General features: G+C 44.3%; 1 protein-coding gene across 1 annotated transcript in view; it reads left to right on the forward strand.

The window, feature by feature from the left end:
• Positions 1 to 22,642, forward strand: part of LOC144668101 (corticotropin-releasing factor receptor 1) — a 233,317-nt gene that overhangs the window by 55,526 nt on the left and 155,149 nt on the right. The window contains exon 2 of the mRNA XM_078529890.1: positions 19,081 to 19,204. The gene's annotated coding sequence lies outside the window, so the exon portion shown is untranslated. The remainder of the gene's footprint in view (positions 1 to 19,080; positions 19,205 to 22,642) is intronic.

Below are 22,642 nucleotides of genomic sequence, written 5' to 3' on the forward strand. Positions count from 1 at the left end.
CCTTGTATTGAATGACCTGGTCACATCTCCCTTAGAAATATATGAACAAGAGGAGGCCATTTATCTCTTCTTGCCTATATCTCCATTCAATGAGATGATGTTTGAACTACAATATAACTCGTATGACTCCATATACCCACTTTTGCCCCATTTTTGAACGTATATATGAACATATGGACTTGTGAATTAGGAGCAGGAGTAGGCCACTCGGCCCCTCGAGCCTGCTATGCCATTCAATAAGATCATGGCTGATCTGATCATAACCTCAATTCCACATTCCCACCTACCCCTGATAATCTTTCACCCCCTTGCTTATCAAGATACAAACATACAAATATATTCCTTGGTTAATAAACTCTATCAATCACAGATTTAAAATTAATAATCAATTTGATATTAATTCCCATTTGCGGAAGAGAATTCCAAACTTCTGTCCACTGAATTTAACCTTTGGACTCCAGGTGTCATTCTGCTCAAACTTGGCTGCGCTCTTTCCAAGGCCAATACATCCTCACGGTTTGATGCTCAGAACTGGCCACAGTGCTACAGCTGTGGGGTAACCAGAGCTTTGTATAGCCGAAACATGACTTCTACCCCCTTGTTTTTTACTCCTTTAGGTATATTTAGCGTTCCATTAGGTTTTAAATTCTTTTCTCTACCTGTTCATGACCTATAATGGTGAGAGGGGAAAACAAGGAAATATTGACCTAATAACTGTTGTTAAAATTCTTGGAGTCTATAATTAAGGAGAGGGGGACTGAACACTTTGAAAACTGTAAGCTAATCGGACAGAGCCCACATGGAGTTGTGAAGAGTAAGACCATTTGAATCTCATGATCTCTTGGATTTCCATTGTTTTTAGCTTCTCACCATTTAGAAAGTATCCTTTTCTATCCTTTTTGGTCCTAACATGGTGACCTCATTTGCCTACATTAAAATCCATTTGTTACAATTTTACCAATGCACTTAATCTATCATTATCGCTTTGCAATTTTAGGCTTACATCTATTTCCTATCCAGGGCAGTCATATGTCTTCAATTCCATGAATTTCAACAGAAGCTAACAGACTCTTATGAAGGTTGTCAAAGGTCTTAAATATCATCCATAGACATTCCACTGGCTAATACTAACGCCATCACTTAACAAAATTCAGTCAGATTCATCAGGCTTGACCTACCCTTTACAAATCCATGTGAGGTCTCCTCGAACAGCTGAAAATGTTCAATGTGTTCAGTCCTCCTATCCTTAATTAAAGACTCCAGTAACTTTCTGACAGCAAATGTTAGGCTAACTGGACGACAGTTCCCAGCTTTTCTTCTTTCTTAATGAGTGGAATGAGATGCACAATTCTCAATCTAAAGGAACAATCCCTTTAAACTCTCAAAGTTCAAACGAGAGAATGTTGGAAGGCTATAGTTTGAGCATCTGAAATGTTCTCACCTGCTTCCTTTTAAAACCCTGAGGTGCAGCCCATCTGGTCCTGGGTGTTTGTCACCCTTTAGTATCATTAATTTTTCACCTCTTATTTTGCTCTTATTTTTTATTCATTTGTGGGATGTGGGTGCCATTGGCTGGGCCAGCATTTATATCTCATCCATAATTCTCCTTGAGAAGGTGGTGGTGAGCTGCCTTCTTGAACCACTGCAGTCCATGTGGTGTAGGTACAGCTGCAGTGCTGTTAGGGATTTTGACTCAGCGACAGTGAAGGAACAGTGATATATTTCCAAGTCAGGATGGTGTGTGACTTGGAGTAGAATTTCCAGGTGCTGGTGTACCCATGTGTCTGCTACTCTTGTCCCTCTAAGATGGTAGTGGTCACAGGTTTGGAAGGTGCTATCTAAGGAGCCTTGGTGAGTTCCTGAATTGCATCTTGTAGATGGTACACACTGTTGCCACTGTGTGTCGGTGGTGGAGGGAGTGAATGTTTGTGGAAGGGGTGCTAATCAGGCAGTTGCTTTGTCCTGGATGGTGTCAAGCTTCCTGAGAGATGTTGGTGCTGCATTCATCCAGACAAGTGGGGAATATTCCATCACACTCCTGACGTGTGCTTTGTGGTTGCTGGACAGGCTTTGGGAATCAGGAGGTGAGCTACTCGCCACAGGATTCCTAGCCCCTGACCTGCTCTTGTAGCCACAGTATTTATATGGCTAGTTCAGTTTCTGGTCAATGGTAACTCCCAGGATGTTGATAGTGGGGCATTCAAGGATGGTAATGCCATTGAATGTGAAGAGGCAATGGTTAGATTCTCTCTTGTTGGAGATCATCATTGCCTGGCACTTCTGTGGAGTAAATGTTACATGCTATTTGTCAGTCCAAGCCTGGATGTTGTCCAGTTCTTGCTGCATTTGGACATGGACTGCTTCAGTGTCTGAGCAGTCGTGAATGGTGCTGAACATTGTGCAATCATCAGCGAACATCCCCACTTCTGACCTTATGTTGGACAGAAGGTCATTGATGAAGCAGCTGAAGATGGTTGGGCCGAGGACACTACCCTGAGGAACTCCTGTAGTGATGTCCTGGAACTGAGATGATTGACTTCCAACAACCACAACCATCTTCCTTTGTGCTAGGTAAAAATCCAACCAGTGGAGAGTTTTCCTCCTGATTCCCATTGACTCCAGTTTTGCTAGGGCTCCTTGTTGCCACACTCAGTCAAATGCTGCCTTGATGTCAAGGGCAGTCACTCTCACCTCACCTCGGGAGTTCAGCTCTTTTGTCCATGTTTGAACCAAGGTTGTAAATGAGGTCAGGAGCTGAGCGACCCTGGCGGAACCCAAACTGGGAGTCACTGTGCTGGTGCCACTTGATAGCACTTTTGATGACCCTTCCATCACTTTACTGATGATGGAGAGCAGACTGATGGGGCGGTAATTTTCCGGGTTGAATTTGCCGTGCTTTTGATGTACATGTTGCACCTGGGCAATTTTCCACATAGCCGGGTAGATGCCAATGTTGTAGCTGAACTGGAACAGCTTGGCTAGGGGTGTGGCAAGTTCTGGAACACAAGTCTTCAATACTATTGCCAAAATATTGTCAGGGCCCATGGCCTTTGCAGTATCCAGTGCCTTCAGATGTTTCTTGATATCACTTGGAGTGAATCAAATTGGTTAAATACTGGCATCTCTGATGCTGGGACCTCCAGAGGAGGCTGAGATTGATCATCAACTCAGCACTTTTGGCTGAAGATTGTAGCAAATGTTTCAGTGTTACTTTTTGCACTCGTGCTGGGCTCCTCCATCATTGAGAATGGGGATATTTGTGGAGCCTACTCCTCCAGTGAATTGTCCACCACCATTCACAACTGAATGTGGCAGGACTGCAGAGCTTAGACCTGATCCGTTGGTTGTAGGATCGCTTAGCTCTGTCTACCACTTGTTGCTTATGCTTTTTGGCACGCAAGTAGTCCTTTGTTATAGCTTCACCAGATTGACATCTCACTTTTCGGTATGCCTGGTGCTGCTCCTGGCATGCCCTCCTGCACTCTTCATTGAACCAGTGTTGATCTCCTGGCTTGATGGTAATGGTAGAGTGGGGGATATGCTGGGCCATGAGGTTACAGATTGTGGTTGTGTGCAATTCTGCTGCTGCTGATGGTCCACAGCACCTCATGGATGCCCAGTCTTGAGTTGCTAGATCTGTTTGAAATCTATCCCACTTAGCACGGTGGTATTGCCACACAACACAATGGAGGGTATCCTCAATGTGAAGATGAGACTTTGTCTCCACAAGGACTGTGCAGTGGCCACTCCTACTGACAATGTCAGGACAGATACACCTGTGGCAGGCAGGTTGGTGAGGATGAGGTCAAGTCTGTTTTTCCCTCTTGTTCATTCCCTCACCACCTGCCGCAGACCCAGTCTAGCAGCTATGTCATTTAGGATTCGGCCAGCTCGGTTGGTAGTAGTGCTACCAAGCCATTCTTGGTGATGGACATTGAAGGCCCCCACCCAGAGTACATTTTGTGCCATTGTTGCCCTCAGTGCTTCCTCAAAGTGGTGTCCAACATGGATTCATCAGCTGAGGGGGGACGGTAAGTGGTAATCAGCAGGAGGTTTCCTTGCCCATGTTTGACCTGGTGACATGAGATGATGCTGAGGACTCCCAGGGCAACTCCCTCCCGACTGTTATACCACTGTTATACCACTGTGCCGCCACCTCTGCTGTGTCTGTCCTGCTGGTGGGACAGGACATACCCAGGGATGGTGATGGTGGTGTCTGGGACATTGTCTGTAAGGTATGATTCCCTAAGTATGACTATGTCAGGCTGTTGATTGACTGGCCTGTGAGACAGTGAATTCTGGCACTGTGCCTTCCCACATACCGTGTTGTACCAGAACAGTATAAATTGCCAAAGCTAGAATTCTGATCTCTTTGATTGGGGGGAGAATAATACGCTGACATCATGAGGCAATTTGAACTGAAGCCTTTGGGAAATTGATAAAACTAAGCATTGGTTTTACACCCAGTCTAATTGAAATCAATGGAGAATAATATTGAGCATCCCATGGGGTTTCCACTCGAAAAGTTAGGCTAAAATTAACCCTCAGATTTCATGCAGAACCATCAATTGCGAATTTAAAAAAAAGAAATCTGCAAAGAAGCAAGTAAAAACAGCAAATAAAATATTCAGCCTGGGTCGAAGTCTTTCCAATACTTTCACTTTGGTCTTAGATCAAGTCAGCAGGTCTTGAAATTCTCAGCCTGGAGCTTCTGTATCGGTGCTTGTGACACACACAAGATGTGAGCAATACGAAGTTCATAGCCCAGGCCTGTGATTGATTGCAAAACCTTGAATGGGTTTCCTGACACCCATTAACAGTGTGCATCAGGAACCCTGAACTAGAATGTTCCTTGTTGTGACTCCTTTAAGTTTAGTGTGAGCATTTGTGCCCATAGAATTCTGCTTTGCCACAGAGACCAGCTGACCATGTAAATGAGCACATGGATATTATGGACATTTCCAGCCCAAACAGTCCATAATTTGGCACTGAATTGGTAAAGCCACTCAGAATCACAATTAAACAAATGTGGGAAATGGAGAATTGTCCAAGTGATGCAACTGTTAGGCTGAGGTTGGAGTTGGGTACACACTTGCACAGAGATGAGGAAGTTTTACTCTGTTCCAGCTGATCGAGGAGGGGTTGGTGCTCAACGTTTGTGTCAAAATAGAAAACACTCCATTTCCCAGGATGAGCTACCCTCAACTTGACAAAAGACAAATCCCCATAAGGATCTTCTGAGTAAGTCAGTGCTGAACTAGTATTGGCCCCACAGACAACTTGGAACCTCAAACTGTACTGTTTTTCTGGCTGTTTTTCTCCTCAGCCCATAATTCAAGGGAGATGTCCACAATGTGGAAAGGACTCGAGCAATAAGCACTGTGCGGCCCAGATTTTTGTGGAATCATGGAGACTCGGCGCCCTATCCAAAACAGTGCCAGGACCCCAGATCCACAAGTCCTGTGCCCATATCTGGCACAAACCATTTTTGCTGGTGGGTTGGGGGAAGGTTGTGGAACAGACAGGAAAGGATTTCACACGTGTGTTTCCTGGAACCAGCAGCATATTTAAAAGTGCAGCTGAGCCCAAGCAGAAGCGATTTGTATCATTTCCATTTCCAGAACACAACTTGTGTGACTGTGCAGAAGTAGTAAAGAAGCTCCTTTAAAGAAGGTTTTTGGATATCGTAAAAAGTTTACAAAGAAGTGCCATGGATGGCCCAGCTGCACAAATACAGGCATGTAGCTGTGGTAAAGTGGAGTGCTATGTACCTTTAAGAGAATGTAGCTAATTGACCATGCGACTGCATTGACCAATCACTACACAGCGTGGATTTCTTGGGTAACAGAAAGTCTAGAGCTGGAGGTGACTGAAGAAGCATACATGGTGTTAGTCCTCTGTTCTTAGTCCCAATAAACTACCAGTGTTTGTTCAGTCAATCGGTCTCTCTGCCTATATTGTTTCAAGCATCAACTAATGTGTTGATATCAAGGGCTCAGCGAGCGTTCACCAGGCAAAGTGAACCTGAAAACCAAAAACATAAAACTGGCGACGAGGATAAACTGGATTAATTGACAGCAATCAAGAAAGCCGCGGTAAGCCAGCTACGTTAATTTGCCATTACCTGGAAAGCTGTTTGAAAGTGCAGTCTCTGTAGTCATCATGTATGCCGTGGTTTGGGCATCTTGAACCATTTGACCCCATTTCCATGATTCATTCTGTCAAACGCATAGTGTTCTTCTTCACTGCTAACGGCATTGCTGGGAGGACAAGAAGAGGGCGATTCTTTTGTCACATGTGGGAGCAAAACATATGGGCTGATCCGCAGCCTCACGTCACCAAACACCCCTGATACGAAGACTTTTGACGAGTTAGTAACCATTGTGAAAAAAACCCACCTGAAGCCAAAGCCCTCAGTCACTATGCAGCATTTTAAATTCAATTCAAGGAATAGGCTTCCAGAAGAGACAATTGCTGGCTACATAGCTGTTTAAAGGAATTAATGGAATATTGTGCATTCAGAACTTCAATTAATGGCATGTTGAGAGACTGATTGAAATGTGGAATCGGGAACAATGTTATTCAAAAGCGATTGCTATCTGAAACTAATCCAGACTTCAGTAAGGCAATAGAATTGGCAACAGCCATGGAGAGGCTGTTAGAGACTTGGAGGCAATAAAAGATACACAAAATGGCGCCGTCCATCTTGTAGGGCGGGAAGGGCCGTTAACAAAAGGCACTAAAACGTCGGACTCTGCAGAAAGGTGGGGAATGCCCACTATGTACAGACCATTGAAGAACAACAGCACCACAGTGAAAACCCACAACATTAATGAGAGAAATGTATCCAGGCAGCCTGCAGGCGATTGATAGTTCAGGAATATTGAATTTTTTTCTGACACCGCAATGGTCACATAATGTGCGGCACTGTCAAGATCGGCTGAGACAGCATCTTAAAAACAAAGGGGGAAATTGCAAAATCTGTCTCTTGAAGAACCAGAGGAAGCAGTATCTGACATCTGTTCATTATACAATATGAAAGTGGGTAAAACTGAGCCAATCCAGGTGGCAATTAAAGTCAATGAAAAACCCATCGAGATGGAGGTTGATACTGGGGCATCAGTGTCTGTCGTAGGAGAACATACGTTCAGACGCTTGAATAAAGGAGTCCATCTTTTAAGGTTGGATGAATTGGACACTAAATTAGAAACATATATGGGTGAAGAAATAAGAGTAAAAGGGATATGTCAAGTCCTGGTGCAGTATGGGGGATCAGCCTGCGAATTTACCCCTTATAGTAGTAGCTGGGGCGGGCCCCAGTTTAATTGGTCGCAACTGGCTCAAAAAGATTAAATTGCAATGGGCCGTGATTTTTCAAATCAGAACAAGAAACTTACAGGAATTGTTACAAAATTCCTTTCCATTTTTAGTGATGAACTAGGAAGGATTCGTGGGCTCCAATTGGCTATTGGGTGAAGTGAGTGCCGTAACAGGACCTCTCTCCTATAATGTATCAGTAAACGACCGAATAATTAGACGATGCGTGGATCCTCTCCGGAGAAGAGAGACAGTCCCACAAGAAGGAATACCGTCATAATTTGCGTTTTGAGTCTGCGCGCGTGTGGAAGGTCACATGATTTGGAAGTACCGGTGGGGCCTGTTGGACCCGAGAGGGTTGAAGACACAAACTTGCCCACTTCCACTGAAGAGTCTGGTGGGTAGTTGACCCCTGAGAAGGGGGTCTCGGAAAAACCAGCCAAGGCCGCTGAGCTACAATGCTCGACATGTCCGAGGAAATCTCCTGAGAGAAACTTGACTTGTAAATAGTTATTCATGTAAATAATTGGGATGTTGTGATGCTTGTCAATTGTACTTTCAAGTAAAGGGGGAGGGATGTGGCAAAGTGGAGTGCTATGTACCTTTAAGAGAATGTAGTTAATTGGTCATGTGGCTATTGACCAATCGCTACACAGCGCAGGCTACTTGGGTAACAGGAAGTCTAGAGCTGGAGGTGATTGAAGAATCACACATGGTGTTAGTCCTCTGTTCTTAAGTCCAATAAACCACTAGTGTTGTTCAGTTAATTGGCTCTCCCTGCCTATATGGTTTCAAGCACCAAATAGTGTGTTAGTATCAAGGGCTCAGCTAGCGTTCGCTAGACTAAGCGAACCTGATAACCGAAAGCCTAAAAGTAGCTGACACCCAAGGGAGTTGGAAGGTAGGGCCTGGGGCCTAGGAAGGATATATCACTTCAGCCCTCCTAACTTGGGAATCAAGGTGGGAGGAAGGAAAGTGTGCCAGATACGGGGATGAGTGCGCATTATGCCAAATAGGCTGCTGAAATGGGGATAGCATACTCTCAGAACCTTCACCCTCATCACTAGCCTCCCCAGCCATAGTTTGGCCTGCAGGTGGGTTAGCTGGGGCTGGCTGCTGGGGTGCAGCAGTCAATCACTCCAAAAAACCATTGCGCCCCCAATGCGAACATTCTGTTAACACTGCTCCACGTATATTCCACTGATGTCAGCACTCACACTCTCAGTTTACTGAGTGAGCCTTGTACTCTTTGCAGTGACGTTTGACTATTATATAGCACCATTAAGGGCAAAGCTCTTGAATATGACAAAGTATCACAGTGTACATTCACATTTCTACCCATTTCTGTGTGCACATATGGGAGCATCTTGCACATACCTCTTCTATTGCATGGAGGTTTGTGTGTGCCAAATCTCTCACCATAGCTCCTTCATTCAGATGTAAACCATCAACTGAAACTATCTATTTGTCTGAAAAACAGCTCACCTTACTGGAGTGCAGCAGGTCATGGAACCGCTTCCTGCAATGGATCCAGGACCTGGCATGATCTCTAGAGAGGCCGTTGAGATAGAGAACACTAGAGAGAGTGCAGAGGAGATTTACCAGGATGTTGCCTGGGCTAGAGAGTTTTTAGTTATGAGGAGAGATTGGATAGACTGGGGTTATTTTCCTTGGAGCAGAGGAGATTGAGGGGGAACATGATTAAGGTGTATAAAATTATGAGGGGCATAGATAGGTAGACAGGAAGGAACTTTTCCCCTGAGGGATAAGTAACCAGGGGGCATAGATTTAAGGTAAGGGGCAGGAGGTTTAGAGGGGATGTGAGGAAGAATTATTTCACCCAGAGGGTGGTGGGAATCTGGAACTCACTGCCTGAAAGGGTGGTAGAGGCAGAAACCCTCATAACATTTAAGAAGTATTCGGATGTGCACTTGCGATGCCATGGCATACAAGGCTATGGGCCTAGTGTTGGGAAATGGGATTAGAATAGTTAAGTACTTATTTGACTGGCGCAGACTTGAGGGGCCAAAGGGCCTTTTTCTGTGCTGCAGATCTCTATGACTCTATGACTCTATCTCCTGTTGCACTCATGGTGGATGCTATCTCTTGCTATGCTTCTTAGTTACTGTGTGTGGCTTGCGCCGGTCACTTGGATAAAATGTGCCATTCATTAAAACGGAGCACTGTCCCTCCTGTTGCTTTCCAACTCTCTCTTCCTGGAGGCACTCTGGCAGGACAAGCAAAAAACAGATGAGCACATAAGGCTCCCAGCTTTGATTGGTCTCACATAAAACATATGGTTGCTTACATCTATAAACCATATTCTCTAGTTTCGCACTGTCCGATGTTGGTGGTTGGGGTGGGGGAGGATGATGTCAAAATGGGGCTGCATGAATGCAGGGTCGCCCGGATTCTGTTCCTGTCACTCTGAAACGGCGTGTTCTACTTCTGAACACAAATACCCTGCTGGCCTGCTCCCTTTGAGTCACTCGGCCCTGTCATGACAGTGTGCAGCTGTGAGGGTCCTGTGCAAGGTTCAGTTGCGTGGCCGCATCCTGAGAGATGGGTGGAAAGATGGTTGGGGAAGGGGCAAAGGTTCCTGGCACATGTGGTGACCATCCCCCGAGGTATTATGGTAATCTGAGCTAATACAGAATATTGTGAGCAGGTGATGCTGCAAAGATGCTGCCATCTCCATTGCTGTGTCTTGTGAAGCTTTTTCAGCCTGAACATGGTACAGTGTGCTCCTTCATTATGAAGTAAATAGGTGGCAGTAATCATTATATTTTCCTATGAAGGCTCATTATGGGCTATTTCTTCCAGTGTCAGCAACCATTTGGACAACTATTACTGTTAGTGCTCATTTGGCTCCTCTGATTGACATCTTCTCCCAGGCCTAGCAGCACTTCCATCATGGTCCTGCCTCACAGCAGGAACTCCTTACAGGTTCTTCTCTTGTCATGATATGATGTGCATATACCTTTAAGGGTGCACATCTTAAACTACTGTCAATCATTACCATCTCGACAGGATATGATGTATTAGTCCCATGATTTGTAAGGAGTTTGTAAGCAGCAGTAATCTGAGATCAGATGTGGGCCTCACAGTCTTCCAGTGTATACTATTTGCATATAGTCTTATCTTGAAATGAAGAACTCACATTATTGTTTCATCAATCTTTGTGTATGATTGATATGATTACATCAAAAAGAATAACATAACATGGTGGCAGCATGGTTTTGAAGATTTGACTGCGCAGAACACAAGTCTCGGCCCCTTCATATCCAACAGAAGAAAAGAGCTGGTGTGAAAGTAGAACAACCATAAAGCTTTGCCATTTATGATTCTTCAGCTTTGTAAGGATTCTACATATACCACACATTTGTTCTATTATCACACCTTGCTCTAGGCAGTAGGCATTGGGTCCTGGTAGCACTGTTCAAATTTGGGAGAGCTGTATTAATAAAAGTATAACTGCTGTAAAGTTTAAGCAGGAACAGAAGTTAATAAGCAGAACTCCACAGACAGGAGAATTCATTACAATTAAAGCTACATTCTGCAGACTGGACTAGGAAGAAAAATCTATCCTGTAACAGCTCCAAACAGCTAGACGAAGCCTATATAAAAAAAAAGATAGTTTTCACTGTTTGCTTTTACTTTGGAAATCCTGTAGCTATTTTTCCACGAGAAACACTGCTCTGTGGGCAGTGTTTGGAACTAAAATGGGGGGAAGTAAATCAGAAAGAGCGCAACAGTGCCAGCATTGCAGTCAGGCAGTAACCTATATGGGCTTAGGCTGTGTTCATTACAGGTACTGCAACTCAGAACTAAATCGACCTGAAATGAGCTGGAAGAAAGTTGCATGGTTGTCAAAAGCTCCAGATAACATTGAAAATCCTCCGCAAACCTAAAAGGTAAACACATGCTTTCCAATACTCATCTGAAAGGCAACAGAGCTCCTATCTGAATTCACTTTGGGGTGGGTGAACAGCCAGAGGTCCCGGTCCATATCGGTAAAAAGAGGGACGAGGCCCTGAAAACTGAATATAGGGAGCTAGGAAATAAATTAAAAAGCTGGGCCTCAAAGGTAGTAGTAATATCAGGATTACTCCCAGTGCCACGTGCTAGCGAGATCAGGAATAGGAGAATAGACCAGATGAATGAGTGGCTGGAGAGATGGTGTAAGAGGAAGGGATTTAGATTGCTGAGCCATTGGGACCCATTCTGGGGAAGATGGGATCAGTACAAGCCGGACAGGTTGCATGCCAGCAGTATCAGGACCAATATCCTCACAGGGGTATTCACTAGTAATTTGGGGGAGGGTTTAAACTAGATTGGCAGAGGGGTGGGAACCTGAATGGAGAGGTACAAGAAAGGGAAATGAAGATAAGAAAAAAAGACAGGAAAGTAGAAAGCAAAAGTGGAAGGCAGAGGAAACAAGGGCAGCAAATAGGACCATAGTACAAACAAATGTGTAAAAATGTTAAAAAGACAAGCCTAGAGGGACTGTATCTGAATGCATGGAGCATTCACAAAAAGGTCGACAAATTAGTGCAAATAGATGTAAACGGGTATGATATGATTGCGATTACAGAGACATGGCTGCAGGGTGACCAAGGCTGGGAACTGAATATCCAAGGGTACTCGATATTTAGGAAGAACAGGCCAAAAGGAAAAAGAGGTGACATGGCACTGTTAGTTAAGGATGAAATCAATGCGATAGTGAGAGAGGAGGTATTGGCTCAGAAAACCTAGATGTAGAATCAGTCTGCGTGGAGATAAGCAACAAGTGGTGGAAAACATTAGTGGGAGTTCTCTATAGGCCTCCAAACAGTAGTAATAAGGTAGGGGTCACATTAAACAGGAAATTAGAGATGCGTGTAACAAGGGTGCTACAGTAATCATGGATGACTTAAATCTACATATAGACTGGGCAAACCAAATTAGCAATAATACTGTGGCAAATGGATTCCTGGAGTGTGTATAAGATGTTTTTTCCAGACCAGTGTTTCGAGGAACTGACTAGGGAACAGGCTAAGATAAAAGCAAAATACTGCGGATGTTGGAAATCTAGAACAAAAACAAAAATACCTGGAAAAACTCAGCAGGTCTGACAGTGTCTGCCGAGAGGGATACAGTTGACGTTTCGAGTCCGATATGTATCCCTCTCCGCAGATGCTGTCAGACCTGCTGAGTTTTTCCAGGTATTTTTGTTTTTGTTCTAGGGAACAGGTTATCCTAGATTTGGTATTGTGCAATGAGAAGGGGTTAATCAATAATCTTGTTGTGTGGGGTCCTTTAGGGAACAGTGACCATAACATAATAGAATTCTTCATTAGCATGGAAAGTGAAGTAGCCCAATTTGAAACTAGGGTCCTGAATCTTAACAAAGGAAACTACAAAGGTATGAGGTGTGAGTTGGCTAAGATAGATTGGGGAACTTTATTAAAAGGTGCATAAGCAATGGCTAATATTTAAGGTACAAATGTATGCATTGCAACAATTATACATTCCTTTCTGGCACAAAAACACAAGGAAAAGTGGCCCAAACATGGCTAACAAAAGAAATTAAAGGATGGTATTAGATCAAAGGAGGAGTCATATAAACTTGCTAGAAAAAGTAGGAAGCCTGAGGGTTGGAAGCAGTTTAGAAAAGGAGGACCAAGGGATTGATTTAAAGGGGAAAAATAGAGTAGGAGAATAAACTTGCAAAGAACATAAAAATGGACTGTAAGAGCTTCTATAAGTATGCAGAGACATAGAAACATAGAAACTAGGAGCAGGAGTAGGCCATTCGGCCCTTCGAGCCTGCTCCGCCATTCATCATGATCATGGCTGATCATCGAACTCAATAGCCTGCTCCCGCTTTCTCCCCATATCCTTTGATCCCTTTCGCCTCAAGAGGTATATCTAACTCCTTCTCGAAAACATACAATGTTTTGGCCTCAACTACTTTCTGTGGTAGCGAATTTCACAGGCTCACCACATCTCAGTCCTAAATGGTCTACCCCGTAACATCAGACTGTGACCCCTGGTTCTAGACTCTCCCACCATCGGGAACATCCTTCCTGCATCTACCCCGTCTAGTCCTGTTAGAATTTTATAGGCTTCTATGAGATCCCTCCCTCATTCTTCTGAACTCCAGCGAATATAATCCTAACCAACTCAATCTCTCCTCATACGTCAGTCCCGCCATCCCAGGAATCAGTCGGGTAAACCTTTGCTGCATTCCCTCTATAGCAAGAACATCCTTCCTCAGATAAGGAGACCAAAACTGTACACAATATTCCAGGTGTGGTCTCACCAAGGCCCTGTATAATTGCAGCAAGACATCCCTGTTCCTGTACTCGAATCCTCTCGCTATGAAGGCCAACATACCATTTGCCTTCTTTACCACCTGCTGCACCTTTAGGCACCTTCAGCGACTGGTGTACAAGGACACCCAGGTCTCATTGCACATTCCCCTCTCTCAATTTATCGCCATTCAGATAATAATCTGCCTTCCTGTTTTTGTTACCAAAGTGGATAACCTCACATTTATCCACATTATACTGCATCTGCCATGCATTTGCCCACTCACTCAGCTTGTCCAAATCACACTGAAGCATGTCTGCATCCTCCTCACAGCTCAATCTCCCACCCAGCTTTGCGTCATCTGCAAATTTGGAGATATTACATTTAATTCCCTCATCTAAATCATTAATATATATTGTGAATAGCTGGGGTCCCAGCACCGATCCCTGCGGTACCCCACTAGTCACTGCCTGCCATTTGGAAAAAGACCCGTTTATTCCTACTCTCTGTTTCCTGTCTGCCAACCAGTTTTCTATCCATCTCAATACACTACCCCCAATCCCATGTGCTTTAATTTTACACGACAATCTCTTATGTGGGACTTTGTCGAAAGTCTTCTGAAAGTCCAAATAAACCATTGGCTCCCCCTCATCAAACCTACTAGTTACATTTTCGAAAAATTCCAGTAGATTTGTCAAGCATGATTTCCCTTTCGTAAATCCATGCTGACTCTGTCCGATTCTACCACTGTTTTCCAAGTGCTCAGCTATTAAATCTTTTATAATGGACTCTAGAATTTTCCCCACTACCGACGTCAGGCTGACTGGTCTATAATTCCCCGTTTTCTCTCTACCTCCCTTTTTAAACAGTGGGGTTACATTAGCTACCCTCCAATCTGTAGGAACTGTTCCAGAGTCTATAGAATCTTGGAAGATGACCACCAATGCATCCGCCATTTCTAGGTCTACTTCCTGAAGTACTCTGGGATGTAGATTATCAGGCCCTGAGGATTTATTTGCCTTCAATCCCATCAATTTCCCCAACACCATTTCCCTAACACTGATTTCTTTCAGTTCCTCCCTCTCACTAAACCCTGTGTTCCCCAACATTTCTGGTATGTTATTTGTGTCCTCCTTTGTGAAGACAGAACCAAAGTATATATTTAGTTAGTCAGCCATTTCTTTGTTCCCCATTATAAATTCCCCTGTTTCTGACTGTAAGGGACCTACATTTGTCTTCACCAATCTTTTTCTCTTCACATACCTACAGAAACTTTTACTGTCAGTTTTTATGTTCCCTGCAAGCTTACTCTCGTACTCTATTTTCCCCTTCTTAATCAATCCCTTGGTCCTCCTTTGCTGAATTCTAAACTGCTCCTAATCCTCAGGTTGTTTTTTTCTGGCCAATTTGTATGCCTCTTCCTTGGATCTTCCTTGAAAAGGAAAAGATTATTCAAGACAAATGTAGGTCCCTTACAGTTTGAAACAGGTGAATTTATAATAGAAAACAGGGAAAGGGCAGAGTAGTTAAACAACCACTTTGGTTCTGTCTTCACAAAGGAAGACACAAATAACTTCCCAGAAATACTATGGAACCAAGGGCCTAGTGAGAAGGAGGAATTGAAGGAAATTAGTATTAGTAAAACAATAGTGCTGGAGAAATTAATTGGACTGAAAGCCGATGAATCCTCAGGGCCTGATAATCTACACCCCAGGGCACTTAAGGAGGTGGCCATTGAAATAGTGATGTGTTGGTTGTCACCTTCCAAAATTTTGTAGATTCCAGAACAGTCCCGGCAGATTGGAGTGTGGCAAATGTAACCCCACTATTTAAAAAATGAGGAAAAACAGTGAATTACAGACTGGTTAACCTAACATCAGTGGTAGGGAGAATGCTAGATTCTATTATAAAAGAGGTAATGACAGGAAACTTAGGTAATATCAATGGGATTAGAGAAAGTCAAAACAAAAACAGAATTACCTGGAAAAACTCAGCAGGTCTGGCAGCATCGCCGGAGAAGAAAAGAGTTGACGTTTCAAGTCCTCATGACTCTTCAACAGAACTGAGAAAGTCAATATGGATTTATAAAAGGGATACCGTGTTTGACAAACCTACTGGACGTTTTTGAGGACGTAACTAGCAGAATAGATAAAGGAGTTCCAGGATTTTGACCCAGCGACAGTGAAGGAATGGCAATATATTTCCAAGTCAGGATGGTGAGTGACTTGGAGGGGAACTCCCAGGTGGTGGTGTTCCCATCTATCTGCTGCCCTTGCCCTTCTAGGTGGTAGTGGCCATGGTTTGGAAGGTGCTGCCTAAAGTGCCTTGGTGAGTTCCTGCAGTGCGTCTTGTAGATGGCACACACTGCTGCTATTGTGCGTTGGTGGTGGAGGGAGTGAATGTGTGTGGACGTGGTGCCAATCAAGTGGATTGCTTTGTTCTGGATGGTGTTCAGCTTCTTCAGTATCACAATACTGACCTTTGCCTTCTAGATGCTGGACAGGCTTGAAGGAGTCAGGAGGTGAGTTACTCGATTCCTAGTCTCTGACCTGCTCTTGTAGCCATGGTATTTATATGGCTAGTCCAGTTCAATATCTGGTGAAAGGCATCCCCAGGATGTTGATAGTGGAGGATTCAGTGACTGTAATGTCATTGAACATCAAAGGACGATGGTTGGATTCTCTCTTGTTGGAGACTGTCATTGCCTGACTCTTGTGTGGTGCAAATGTGACTTGCCACTTGTCAGTTCAAGCCTGGATATTGTCCAGGTCTTGCTGCATTTGGACATGGATTGCTTCAGTATCTGAGGAGTCGCAAATGGTGCTGAACATTGTGCAATCATCAGCGAACATCCCCACTTCTGACCTTATGATGGAAGGAAGGTCATTGATGAAGCAGCTGAAGATGGTTGGGCCTAGGACACTACCCTGAGGAACTTCTGCAGTTATGTCCTAGAGCTGAGATGACTGACCTCCAACAACCACAACCACTTTCCTTTGCATTAGTTATGACTCTGACCAGTTGAAATTTTTCACCCTGATTCCCATTGACTCCAGTTTTCCTAGGGCTCCTTGATACCACACTCGGTAAAATGCTGCCTTGATGTCAAGGGCAGTCACTCTCACCTCACTTTGGGAGTTCAGCTCTTTTGTCCATGTTTGAAGCAAGGCTGTAATGAGGTCAGGAGTTGAGTGGCCCTGGCGGAACCCAAACTGGGCACCAGTGAGCAGCCTATTGCTAAGCAAGTGCCACTTAATAGCATTGTTGATGACCCTTCCATTTCTTTACTGATGACCGAGAATAGGCTGATGGGGCGGTAATTGGCCAGGTTGGATTTGTCCTGCTTTTGTGTACAGGACATACCTGGGCAATTTTTCACATAGCCGGGTAGATGTCAGTGTTGTAGCTGTATTGTAGCTGGCTAGGGGTGCGGCAAGTTCTGAAGCACAAGTCTTCAGTACTATTGCTAGAATATTGTCAGAGCCCATAGCCTTTGCAGTATCCAGTGCCTTCAGCCGCTTGACATCTTGACATCATGTGGAATGAAGTGAATTGGCTGAAGATTGTCATCTGTGATGCTGGGGACCTCTGGAGGAGGCCGAGATGGATCATCCACTCGGCACTTCTGGCTGAAGTTTGTTGCGAATGCTTCAGCCTTATCTTTTGCACTGATATGCTGGGCTCCTCCATCATTGAGGATGGGGATATTTGTGGAGCCGCCTCCTCAAGTGAGTTGCTTAATTGTCTACCACCATTCACGACTGGATGTGGCAGGACTGCAGAGCTTAGACCTGATCCATTGGTTGTGGGATCGCTTAGCCCTGCCTACCACTTGCTGCTTATGTTTTTTGGAATTCAGGCAGTTCTGTGTTATAGCTTCACCAAGTTGACACCTCATTTTTAGATATGCCCCTGGTGCTGCTCCTGGCATGCCCTCCTGCACTCATCATTGAACCAGGGTTGATCGCCTGGCTTGATGGTAATGGTAGAGTGGGGGATATTCCGGGCCATGAGTTTACAGATTGTGTTTGAGTACAATTCTGCTGCTGCTGATGGCCCACAGCACCTCATGGATGCTCAGTCTTGAATTGTTAAATCTGTTCGAAATCTATCCCATTTAGCACAGTGGTAGTGCCACACAACACGATGGAGGGTATCCTCAATGTGGAGGCAGGACTTCGTCTCCACAATGATTGTGTGGTGGTCACTCCTACTGATACTGTCATAGACAGATGCATCTGCAGCAGGCAGGTTGATGAGGATGAGATCAAGTATGTTTTTCCCTCTTGGTTCCCTCAACAGTTGCCGCAAACCCAGTCTAGCAGCTATGTCCTTTAGGACTTGGCCAGCTCGGTCATTAGTGGTGCTTCTGAGCCACTCTTGGTTATGGACATTGAAGTCCCCCACCCAGAGCACATTCTGAACCCTTGCCACCCTCAGTGCTTCCTCCAAGTGATGTTCAACATGGAGGAGCACTGATTCATCAGCTGAGGGATTTGGATGAGAGAACCAAATGTAATATTTTGAAGTTTGCTGATGACTCGAAACTTGGTGGGAATGTAACTGATGAGGAGCGTGTTAAGAGGCTTCAAGGTGATTTAGACAGGTTGAGTGAGTGGGCAAATACATGGCAGGTGCAGGCAGTATAATGTGGATAAGTTTGAAGTTACCCACTTCAGTTGGAAAAACCGAATGGCAGAGTATTATTTAAATGGTGATAGATTGGGAAATGTTGATGTACAAAGGCACCTGAGTGTCCTTGTACACAAATCGCTGAAAGCAAGCATGCAGGTGCAGCAAGCAGTTAAGAAAGCAAATGGTATAATGGCCTTCATTGCGAGAGGACTTGAGTACAGGAACAAGGATGCCTTGCTACAGCTGTACAGGCCCTTGGTGAGACCACACCTGGAGTAGTGTGTGCAGTTTTGGTCTCCTTACCTAAGAAAGGATATACTTGCCATAGAGGGAGTGCAGTGAAGGTTCACCAGACTGATTCCTGGGATGGTGGGATTGTCGTATGAGGAGAGATTGGGCCGACTGGGCCTCTATTCACTGGAGTTTAGAAGAATGCGAGGAGATCTTATTGAAACATATAAAATTCTAACAGGGATGGACAGACTGGATGCAGGGATGACCATTTAGGAGTGAGATGCGGAGATACTTCTTCACTCAGAGGGTGTTGAATCTATGGAATTCTGTACCACAAGAAGGCTGTGCAGGCCAAGTCGCTGAATATATTTGAGAAGGAATTAAATTTCTGGACTCAATGCGTTAAGGGGTATGGGAAGAGCGCAGGAGCACTGCGTTGAGACGGAGGATCTGCCATGATCTTATTGAATAGCGGAGCAGGCTGTAAGGGCTAAATGTCCTACTCCTCCTATTTTCTATGTTTCTATGACAGCACGTGTTTTCTGGACCTCAATATTTCTGAATCAGATGAACAAGCCATTAAAATTAAAATTGTTACAGGCAGTGAAGGTCTCCACAGACTGAACACATCAGATCTCTCTGATGATCATCCTAAAAAATCTAGTAAACATATGGTCAACGTATGAAGATCAATTACGAGTGAAGCTCAACTTCAGAATATAAGGTAAAAACAAATTATTGCAGATGCTGGAAATCTGAAACAAAAACAAAAATTACTGGAAAAACTCAGCAGGTCTGACAGCATCTGTGGAGAGGAAGATAGAGTTAACTTTTCAAGTCTGTATGACTCTTCATCAGAACTAAAGAGAAATAGAAATGTAGTGAAATATAAGCTGTTTAAGGGGGGGTGGGACAGGTGGAGCTGGATAGAGGGCCAGTGATAGGTAGAGGCAAAAGAGAGATTGCCAAAGATGTCATAAGCAATAGGTCAAAGAGGTGTTGATGGTGGTAATTTTAGCTAAAGGATGTGCTAATGGGGACATTAAGGGTAGAAAGCAGGATGAGCAAGTGACAGATAGCCCTAGTGGGGGGTGGGGTGGGGAGAGGGGATTGAAATAGGCTAAAAGGTAAAGATAAAACAATGGTTGGAAATAAATTTTTAAAATAATAATAGAAATGGGTGGGAAAAGAAAAATATATATATTAAAAAAATATAATAATTATTAGAAAGAAGGAGATCAAAAAAGGGGGTGAGGATGGAGGAGAGAGTTCATGATCTGAAGTTGTTGAACTCAGTGTTAAGTCCGGAAGGCTGTAAAGTGCCTAGTCGTAAGATGAGGTGCTGTTCCTCCAGTTTGCGTTGAGCTTCACTGGAACATTGCAGCAGGCCAAGGACGGACATGTGGGCATGAGAGCAGGATGGTGTGTTGAAATGGAAAGCGACAGGGAGGTCTGGGTCATGCTTGCAGACAGACCAAAGGTGTTCCACAAAGTGGTCACCCAGTCCGCGTTTGGTCTCTCAGAATACAAGGTCTGGAATTCATGTCTTTTAGGCAACAACTGACAGAGACCATCGGCCCATTCATAAGTTGCAGAGACAAGGGTCACGATTGTGACTTCATGGCGGCAGAGCTAGCTGACAGAATAATTGAATTTGTGATAGCATCTACCCCAGTGATAGCATCTACCCCAATGGAAGCCTCTACCCCAATGGAAGCCTCTACCCCAATGGAAGCCTCTACCCCAATGATAGCATCTACCCCAATGATAGCATCTACCCCAATGGAAGCCTCTACCCCATTGGAAGCCTCTACCCCAATGGAAGCCTCTACCCCAATGATAGCATCTACCCCAATGGAAGCCTCTACCCCAATGGAAGCATCTACCCCAATGGAAGCCTCCCAGAAAGACTCTTGGACCAGCCCAAATGTTACACTGTAGAAGCACCACTACAAAGTGGAAACAAGCATACTAATGGGTAGGCAGAGTCTACAGGCTATGCGTAGCTTATCCACCATTGGCACGATAGCCAATGCAGACAAGCCTAGTAAGCAATGTGGGCAGTGCGGCGTCATACATACACCCAGAAAATGCCCAGCTTTGAATGCGATGTGCAAGGCATGGGGCACCAGAGGTCATTGGCAGTGCCAGTGCAGAAAGAAAGGCCAAAACAAGTGGTTTGATATCATGAGCAGCCACAACTAGAAGCCAGAGAGGTGCAACATTCCCAACAACCAAGTGCGTGTACCAAACATCGTAAAGACAAGATCCACAAAATGTCCAGCAAAGCTATATGGTCAGATGATGACCAGACCATTGATACACAAAGTGAGCTGATATTCAGCAAGGTGAACATCAAAAAATGTATTGGTGCAGTGATACCAACAGATGTTTTTGCCACCATCCAGCTTATATGCCCACAGGTGCAGGGTCAGCATAACCTGTATCCAAAACTGGATACCGGTAGATCCTTTCACTTCGCACACTGAAATTCACGTAACCACAGAAATGGCAAATGACAATTCGACCAACCACTTCCAAATTCACCTCGGAGATTCCATTCCTGGGATCCATTCTACTTAAGTGTTGCTGCGTAACTCTCCTTGGTCTTTCCAGATATTTTATATTGTGGACACTACAGGTCCAGTGATTGCAGGCCTACAGGCATGTTGGGACCTGCGGCGTCATACATACACCCAGACTCACAGGGAAAAAACAGATTCCGTCCATAACATTGGGTAATTCATTATCCGCATGCTAGTCATGCGTCATGCGTCACCATGCGCCATACACCATGCGTCACCATCCATGATATCGTCAAGGCGGTGATGAAGACCAGAGACCACAAGGAGCAGCATTGAAAACCCTGTGCTTCCAGTGGGAGAAGATTACCAAACTCTGCAACACAGATCATCAGCTGACAGGCTACACAACACTGTTTATACCCATTCCGAACTTGCAAACTTCATACTGTGGAGCCAACGTGGAATTGCTGTTCAGCAGACAAGTGCGGACAACACCCCCCAGTCTTCACTCGTCAGTACTCCTAGGTGTACATGATGCACTATTCGGAAAACAGGTGAAGATGAAAGATGCCCATGACTAGCATGCGGATAATGAATTACCCAATGTTATGGACAGAATCTGTGTTTTCCCTGTGAGTCTGTAATGAGGATGTTTGTGTGTAAGGTGTATGTATTCCCTTACGCTAATATTTCCAGCAGCAAGGTTTTGCTGAGTTTTAAAAATAAAAGAGGTTATTTATTATTATCTCACACTTGCCCCAGATGTTTGAATGCAATGTCTTAAACACTCGTCTCACTCACACTATCACACTCACTCACTAAAATTCGATACAGGTGAGATTAGAGTTGTAATTATTAAAGTGGAATTTAGAACTCAGTCTTTTGATACAGGCCTGTTGTCTTCTTGATTGAGTTGATACTTAGTTGGAGCGAAGGCCAGTTGAAAGCAAAGGATTCTCATGAAGCTGTGAAACATCTTGTAGATGAATAGCCAGAAGGTTAGTGGTTAGATAAACTTGAAAGCTGGAACAAGTACAGTACTTTGGCTGCATTAGAAGACTTTCAGCTATGATGGTTCAGCAGTTTCAGATGTTTCCTGGTGCTTCAGATGTTTCTCTCTCTCAGGCGCGAGCGCGCACACACACACACACACACACTCATTTGCTTTGTTACGGGTGTATTACACTGAAGCTCCTGTGAGTTGATCTCAGTCACATAAATGCAGGGTTAACACTTCTGGGTTCCAGACCACCACAATACAATAGTAGTTTACAATGGTCATTCACTCTTATCTCTGTCCCAATGTGTGCTCAAATATTCTCCTTTGTTCACTCTGGTACTCGGACAGCAAAAGTCGAGAGATTCTTTATTCCTCAAACGCTGGTTCATCCCTAAATGATGAGATCTGCAAACTTCACTGGTGGCTGCAGAGTTCCCTTAATCAGGTCCATGTCTAACTAAATACTGGTCACAGAATCGAATACTGCCCACAGTTTAAATGCCCATCATCTCATGTTAAGTTGCAGCATCTTAACAGGTTTTGTGGCCACTTTTATGAAGGATGATCTTACAGTCCATAATATCCAATACCCTTATGATTGTCCTGAGCAAGACACCAACCTGAACATTGGACAGAA

This window comes from Cetorhinus maximus, chromosome 25 (genome assembly GCF_964194155.1).
Source record: "Cetorhinus maximus chromosome 25, sCetMax3.hap1.1, whole genome shotgun sequence".
NCBI classification, from domain to species: Eukaryota; Metazoa; Chordata; class Chondrichthyes; order Lamniformes; family Cetorhinidae; genus Cetorhinus; species Cetorhinus maximus.